Source organism: Vombatus ursinus, unplaced genomic scaffold, assembly GCF_900497805.2.
Source record: "Vombatus ursinus unplaced genomic scaffold, bare-nosed wombat genome assembly UNPS02014810.1, whole genome shotgun sequence".
Lineage (NCBI taxonomy): Eukaryota > Metazoa > Chordata > Mammalia > Diprotodontia > Vombatidae > Vombatus > Vombatus ursinus.
In genome coordinates this window covers 33,751,173-33,759,907 of record NW_020954588.1, presented here as the reverse complement: position 1 = coordinate 33,759,907, position 8,735 = coordinate 33,751,173, and the positions used below count along the sequence as shown (strand labels likewise).

The 8,735-nt window shown below is 38.2% G+C and overlaps 1 pseudogene; it reads left to right on the top strand.

Annotated features, from left to right (window-relative positions):
- Positions 1 to 730, top strand: part of LOC114052977 — a 36,176-nt pseudogene extending 35,446 nt beyond the window's left edge.
- Positions 731 to 8,735: the final 8,005 nt, after the last annotated feature.

Genomic DNA, 8,735 nt, shown 5'->3' with positions numbered 1-8,735 from the left:
GTCCTCGCCAGAGAGATCAGTAGATACTCCAGATCTGCAATGCATTCCCGGAGAGAGTCATGTACAAACAGAAACATGCTGCACCAAAAACCTGAACTGAAAGGAAAAAGAAAGAGAAGGTGCCTGCTACTATCTCCAGCCAGTTGGTGATGAAAAGAATGGAGGAACCCGTGTGGTAAAGATTCTCAAGATGCCAAGGTATTAGCCTGCTGAGGATGTGCCTAGAAAGCTGCTAAGTCATGGCAAAAAGCCCTTCAGCCAGCATGTAAGGAGACTGATCTAGCATTGCCCCGGGCATGGTTCTGATCATGCTCACTGGCCTGCCACAGGGGCTAGAGAGTGGTTTTCCTGAAGCAGCTGGCTAGTGGCTGGCTGCGGGTGACTGGATATCTGACCATCAACAGTGTTCCTCTGAGAAGGACCCATCAGAGATTTGTCATCGCCACCTCTACCAGGGTTAGCCTTTCAGGTGTAAAAATTCCAAATCATCTTCTTGATGCTTACTTCAAGAAGAAGAGGCTCCGTAAACCTAGAGACCAAGAAGGAGTAGATTCTTGACACAGAAAAAGAGAAATAGGAGATTATGGAGCAAGTTCAGCGCAAGGCTGAACAGAAAACAGTGGACTCTCAGATCCTGCCCCAAATCAAGAAGATTCCTCAGCTCCGTGGCTACCTGCGCTCTGTATTCTCTCTCTCCAATGGAGTTTATCCTCACAAACTGGTGTTTTAAATGCCTTGCACAGAACTCTCATTAAAATATTTGGAATAACTATTTTAAAAATCTCACCTTTTCCAAGGAGTCTTTGATGATTTACTGAACTAATACATACATGTGTATACGTGCATATATGTATATAAGTGCATGAATACATACTGATTAATATAATATAGTATAATATAATATAACATAATGTAATATAACATAATATAATATAAATCACCTTGATTTCTGAATACTCCCCAAACAGCCATCCCTTTTAACAAATAATAAAAGAGGGTAGTGTAAGGGAGGTCAGTAACATAATTGATTTGACTACACCTTAAAATAAAATAACTTGAGAACTTGACATCTGGAAGCAACTTAATGGGTCATCCAATCCCTCCACATACTTTTTGTTATTTTATTTTGTTTTTAAAATGTTTTATAAATTCATTTTTATTTTATATTCTAATTTTTTCTTGGTACACATTCCCTACTCCTCTGACCCCTCTCATCTAACAGAGAAAAACAGTTAAACAGTTAAGTGAACAGTGTGTGAGAGTTTATGTAACCTTCCATATCAACAGAACTTCACTTCTCCTTTAATAGGTAAATCATCTTCTCAGACCCAGAATGATCATTGCAAATAACCAAGCTCCACTGCCATTTAAGATTATTTATATTTCCATTTTCTGTTGTCATGTCTGTTGGCATTCTGGCTCTACTTTTTTTTTATCCAGATATTTTTCCATATTTCTATGAATTCTGGACATGGCTTTGCTAGGTGACCTTTTCATCTTTATGTATGCAGTTTTCATGTGTAATGAGTACAGGAAATTGTCAGTAAAATGATTTCTTCCTGGAGTTTTTTTTCCCCCAATAGTGTTATAAAATTCAATAACCTGCTGCATACTCTGACTTCCATGGTTAAATGTGAAGTATAGTTAGTAATAATTTTTATAATAATAACAATGATAATAGCTAGTATATACATAGAATGTCAATAATTTGTTAAGTGATTCCCATATTATCTCATCTGATGCTCAAAACAAACCTGTGAGGTAGGTGCTGTTATTATCCTAATTTTACAGATGGGGAGAGATTTAGGAATTTGGCAACTTTCCTCCAGCTAGTAAGTATCTAAAGCAGCTATTCTTGACTCTATCTGGCACATTACATCACAAAAACAGTATTATTAAAAAAAAAAAAGGAAGCAGTTGATTAGTTGTGTTCATCATATCATCATATATCCCCCTAATAGAATTGGTGCCATTTTCTTCTCCTCTGAATGGAGCAGGACGCATTACAAATGCTCAATCAAATGATAACAGGGAAATCCATGGTACTTGCTCCTTAGGGCAAAAATCTATTAAGTAACTGCCTGGTGTCACTTGCAAGAGATAGCCTTCTACTTTTCAGTCTGATGATCTTTGCAAATTCACTTCACTTGGGTCTCAGTTTCCTTATCCCTAAAATGGGGATTATAATACCTGTTTTGGTTCCCTTTGAAAGGCAATGTAGTGTAGTTGGTAAAGAGATGTCCTGAGAACCAAGAAGACTTGATTTGATGTCCTATCCCTGAGATGTGCTGGCTATGTGGTTTTTGGGCAACTAACTTAAACTTATAGTGTTCTAGGCAACTCTCTAAGACCTGAAGTTGAAGAGAAGGTGCATTGGCAGAGAGAATTTCCTCCTATAGGAATATGGATTGAACATTTCCTCTCTACCTTAGCAAAATCTCAGGTTCTCTATCTAAATATAGGACTACACCTAAATCTCAGGTCACCCCTATACCAGGGGTGGGGAATCTGCAGCCTTGAAACCAAATGTGGGCCTCTAAGTCATCAAGTGCAACTCTTTGACTGAATCCAAATTTCACAGAACAAATAAAAGGATTTGTTCTGTAAAACTTGGACTTAACTATATACTTCCAGAAACCAGTAGAAAATGGAGGACCTGGGATTACATATATACAAACACATGTGTGTGTGTTATTACATCCAGATTTCTTGCAAAAATGGCATGCAATGGTTTAAAAACCTCCCACTAATCAAGCATAAGAAATCAAAAAATGGCCATGACACAGATGGGCTGTTAATTTCTTTTTCATTGAGTTTGCAAGGTTCTCTATGTTGTCACAGCATTTGAGATGAGAATGGTGGATGTCCCCAATCTATGCTCCATTGAACTTCTGAAATTCTAAAATATTTCATTGTGTGTCCTGAAGCAGCATTTTTACTCTAAGTTAAATTTTGCAAATACAAAAGCAGGGGCATGGCTCCTCCTTTCTAAGGGCTTTGCCCTCAACTTAACTTCTCTTCCATCCTTAAACAGTGGCCCAATCCCGGGCTCCCTTTGAAAATCAGTGGCATTTTGAAAGCAAAGAACCATTTTAAAGTGATTTAGCAATCATATGATATCATCTAAGATTGGATTTTTATTTATAAAGGCTATTCCAAAAATTTTATGTTTCTGAGATACTCTGTAATCTTAAAAAAAATAGTATTCTGTTGCCCCCCAGTCATTAATTCAATCTTAATTATCCTTTAATTATCTTACGCTCTACTTACTTACCACAGAATTACATTTCAGACAAAGAGTCACTCTTGCTATGCCCTATACAAGACATTATCCCATCCCTCAACTCCTGTTTGAACTGGTCTCTCCCATCACCTGTGCCTCTTTGAGTCAGCTTCTTGCTTCACTTAAAGCTCAACTGGAATCTACTTACTACGTGAGACTTTTCCTGATTCCTCAAGTTGCATGTGTCTATTCTCCCCTCCACCATCCCTAATTAAGTTGAATTGCTTTTTAGATATATTTTATGTGTATGATTTATTCATGTACATGCCATATCCCCCAATAGAATAGAAAATTTTCAATAGAGATTGTTCTTTTTTTTTTTTGATGTGACTCCATAGGAGACAACACACAAAATGTGCTCACTGAATGATTGATAGAACATACTTATATCTGTGAACATAAGATATGCACATATATCTGGGTACATAAATTCATGTGATAGAAACAGGGTAAGAAGGGACCAAAGATGTTATCTACTTCAAACCCCTTATTTTACAGATGAGGAAATTGAGACTCAGAAGTGTTAAGGGAATGTTCATGGTGACACACAACATTAAAAAGCCACAATTATAAGACAGTTCTCATGCCCAAGATTCTATGTTTCTTCCGGCAATCTAGGACATTTTTTTTTTTTTTTGGTGAGGCAATTGGGGCCAAGTGAGTTGCCCAGGGTCACACAGCTAGTAAGTGTTATGGGTCTGAGGCCACATTTGAACTCAGGTCCTCCTAACTCCAGGGCCAGTGCTCTATCCACTGTGACACCTACCTGTCCCTAGGCCACTTCTATATCTAATACATGGCATAGGGGATACAGTACTTTTGATCTAACATCAGGATGATCTGAAATCACAACCATCCTCAGATATTTTCTAGAAATGTTGCCCTGGGCAAGCTACATATCCTCAGTTTCCTTAACTATAAAATGGAGATAATAATAGCACCTACATCACATGGTTATTGTGATGATCAAATAAAATGATATTTTTGAATACCAGCACAGTGCCTGGCACATAGTAGGTACTTACTAAATGCTTCTTTCCCTCTGCCTTTCCTCGTTCTTTCTTTCTTTCTCTTTCTTTCTTTCTTTCTTTTTCTTTCCTTGTTCTCCCTTCCTTCCTTAATGAAATGTAAATTTAAGGAAGACTTCTGATGATGATGATGTCTCTTAATAGAAGACCTCCCTTTGACCCCTGACCCATAATTCTTAAGAAAGAAAAAAAAATTGGGTCTTAGAAAATCATAGGGGTCAGAGCCAAGATGGTGGAGTAAAAGCAGAGACTTGCTTGAGTTCTCCCCTAAACCCCTCCAAATACCTGTGAAAAATGGCTCTAAACTAATTCTAAAGCAGCAGAACCCACAAAAAGACAGAGTGAAACAAATTTCCAGCCAAAGACAGCCTGGATGGTTGATCAGAAAGGTATATCGCACTGGGCAGGGAGAGGAGTGCAGTTCGGCGTGGGTGCGTAGGCCGCAGAGACCCTGGAGCAGGCCTCAGAAGACTGAATCTCAGGCAGCTGTGGCAGTTTCCAGACTTCTTAACACATGAATGCTAAAGACAACTTAAAAGGTCAGTGGGAAAAGTCTGTTTCTACGGTGGGAAGAGAGGAGCGTGGGGTCCAAGCCCCATTCCCCAGGGCTGAGGCTGCTTCCTGAGCTTCTGGCCCACAGACTGAGGGGGAGTCAAGTGACTGATCAGAGGGGGATTGCAGGGACATCCCTGCTGGTGCAGGATTCTCTTGATTTACTTGTGCTTGGATCTGGGTCACAGTTCTGGGTGGCAGTCCTGAGGCAAGGAAGGGTGCTGGCATGGAGGAGCTTGTAGTGGCTGTGGAGAGGAAACCCTACTCACAGTTCCAAGACAGAAAAGAGTGCTCATAGACCACAGCACAGGCCAGGAAAGGAGTAAACACCTCTCCCTTGATCATAGCACCTTGGAAGAACTGAAAATTTACAGGTCCCAAAAGTATCTCTAAAAACAGCTGCACAAAACCCCTGAAGCTTGGGACAGTACATTCTCCACACTAGAAACAGACTCCCACCTTAACAAAGAGTTTATAACTCAAGTAATTGGCTGAGATCATGTGCAAGCAGTGCAAAAAGAGTCAGACTATATTATCTTACCTTGGTGACAAAGAAGATCAAAACATACAACCAGAAGAAGACAATGAAGTCAAAGATCCTACATCCAAAGCATCCAAGAAAAATATGAATTGGTCCCAGGCCATGGAAGAGCTCGAAAGAGATTTTGAGAAAGAAGTAAGAGAAGTAGAGGAAAAACTGAGAGTGTTGCTAAAGGAGATCCAAAAAAATACTGAAGAAAATAACACCTTAAAAAATAGCCTAACCCAAATGGCAAAAGAGGTCCAAAAAGCCAATGAGGAGAAGAATGCCTTAAAAAGCAAAATTGGACAAATGGAAAAGGAAGTCCAAAAGCTTACTGAAGAAAATAATTTCTTAAAAATTAGAATGGAAAAATTGGAAGCTAGTGGCAATTTGAGAAATCAAGGCACTGTAACAATAATCCAAAGGAATGAAAAAATAGAAGAGATGTGAAATATCTATCTCATTGGAAAAACAATTGACTTGGAAAATAGATCCAAGAGAGAGAACTTAAAAATGATTGGACTCTCTGAAATCCGTGATCGAAAAAAGAGCCTAGACATCATCTTTCAAGAAATGATCAAGGAAAATTGCCCTGATATTTTAGAACCAGAGGGTAAAATAGAAATTGAAATAATCCACCGATTACCTCCTAAAAGAGATCCCCAAAGGAAAACTCCTAGGAATGTTGTAGCCAAATTCCAGAATTCCCAGGTCAAGGAGAAGATATTGCAAGCAGCCAGAAGGAAACAATTCAAGTATTGTAGAAACACAATCAGGATAACACAAGATTTAGCAGCTTCTAAATTAAGGGTCTGGAGAGCATGGAGTATGATATTCCGGAGGGCAAAGGAATTAGGACTACAACCTAGAATCACCTTCTCAGCAAAACTGAGTATAATCCTTCAGGGTAAAAAATGGTCATTCAATGAAATAGGGGACTTTCAAGCATTCTTGTGGAAAAAACCAGAGCTGAATAGAAAATTTGACCTTCAAATACAAGACTCAAGTGAAACATGGAAGAGGTAAACAGGAAAGAGACATCATAAGAGACTTATTAAGGTTGAACTGTTTACATTCCTGCAGGGAAAGATGATATTTGTAACTCATGAGACCTTTGTCAGTATTAGGGTAGTGGAAGGGAAAAAATTATATATATGTATAGATAGATAGACGGCATGGGGTGAGTTGAAGATGAAGGAGTGATATCTGGAAAATAAAATTAAGGGGTGAGAGAGGATTATACTGGGAAAAGGAGAAAGGGAGAAGTAGAATGGGGTAAAATATCTCACATGAAACAGACAAGAAAAGGCTTTTATAGTGCAGGGGAAATGGGGGAAGGTGAGAGGGAATGAGTGAATCTTATTCTCATAGGATTTGACTTAAGGAGGGAGTAACATACCCAATGGGGTATGAAAATCTATCTTACCCTACAGGAAAATAAGGGGGGAAGGGGACAAGAGGGCAGGGGGTTGATAGAGGGGAGGGCAGATTGGGGGAGGGGATAATCAAAAGCCAACACTTCTGAGGAGGGACAGGGTCAAAAGAGCGAATAGAATAAATGGGGGGTAGGAAAGGATGAAGGGAAATACACTTAGTTTTTCACAACAGGACTACCATTGAAGTGCTTTGCATGACTACACCTCTATTACCTGTACTGAGATGCTTGCCTTTTCAGTGAGGGTGGGTGGGGAGGGAGGCAGGGAGAAAATTTGTAACCCAAAGTTTTAAAAACACATGTTAAAAATTTAAAAAAAAATTAAAAATTAAAAAAAAACAAGTTACTTAAAAAAAAGAATACCACAGGCATATAGAAAAACAACATAGGGTTTTATTTATGAGTTTAAAACACATATCTATAAAATGAAATGTTCAACAGTTCAATTGAAAATTGCAAGTGAATGGGTATTATAAATCTCAACATTATTTTTCTACTGATACAATCACCACTATTTTTTGGTCCTTAGATTATTCACTCCATGTTTGGGGCTAGACTCTGTTCCCCACCCCCAGCCAAATGATTTGGGAAACTTCAGCTTTTTACATCTAAACATAAACTCAGTGAATCCCTCTCAGCTTCATGATACAGGTGTCTTGTAGTTTCAATGTGTTGCCATGAAACAGTAACTATGGTTACAGAGAACATGGTTTCTGAACCCAACACTGGGACACATGGAATAACAAAGGTGATGCCTTGTGAAAAGTTATTTAAAAATACATATTTCTTTCTTGAAATCCACATTTTTTCATGAAGTCTGGTATCCCATGCTTACGTATAACTGCTAGTCAAATGAAATTGAACTGATTTCACTACCCTTTAAAACATTTCATGACTGTAACTGACCTATGTGAAATCTTTCACGGCAACTTTTAGAACTTTTTTCTTTAAGGATTGGGACACAAGGCTTTTTCCTACAGATACCCATATCTTCTAATCTATAAATTTTCACTAGCTTCTGCCCAGGAAGTCGAGATCTCCCATCATGACATTTGCTTGAAGATTCCGATTACCCAAATACCAACTATCCAAATACCAATTAGCTAAGGTTTCTCTGTACTGTAAAAGGGAAAGTAGGTAGAAGAGGAGGAAGAGGAGAAGAAGAAGAAAAAGGAACGGAGAAATAGAGAGAGAAAGAAAAAAAAACAGGGAGAAAGGAAGTGATCACAATTCCACATGAACTCTGTTATTCCCAAATTGCAGAAGAAGAAAAAAAAACACCTCCTATTTATTTGATGGTGACGTTGTATCTAATATAGTCTTCTACACAGATGAAAATAAAAGAGAATTCAAAAAGTATGATAATAGCCTCCAAGACTGGTTTACTCCAATTAAGGAACAAACTTGGCAAATCTGTTTTTGACCCATGTCATACTTAGTCATGCATAGGTATAATCTGCTGAAGTCAAGAAAGTAGACCCATCTGGAATAATAAATTTACTTAAGTAACCAGCAAATAATTTTGTCAGCATTTTATCATTGATATTACACAAAGGCAACAAATTAAAAGACAGAAGTGGTGACTAAAAAACTGTGCTACTCTATTTTATTTTATCTTAATTTATCTACCTTCGATTCTCATGATGAAAGTAACTCTCAGGTGAGGAAATTCCATCTACCAGAGGTGATCCACAAATATACAGTAGTGCCTAGTCTTAAAGGGTTTTTTGGGTACTGAAATGTGAGCTTACTTGATGAGGTTATATAATGAGGATCTTCTTGACTACAAGCTGAGGTCTTAAACATGACATCATGTTGCTTTTAACTATTTAACTATTTTAACTATTAACATGTTGGCTTACCCAAATGCCTTCAAACAAAGATATCAAATGTCTGCCACACTTGAAAGTGCTG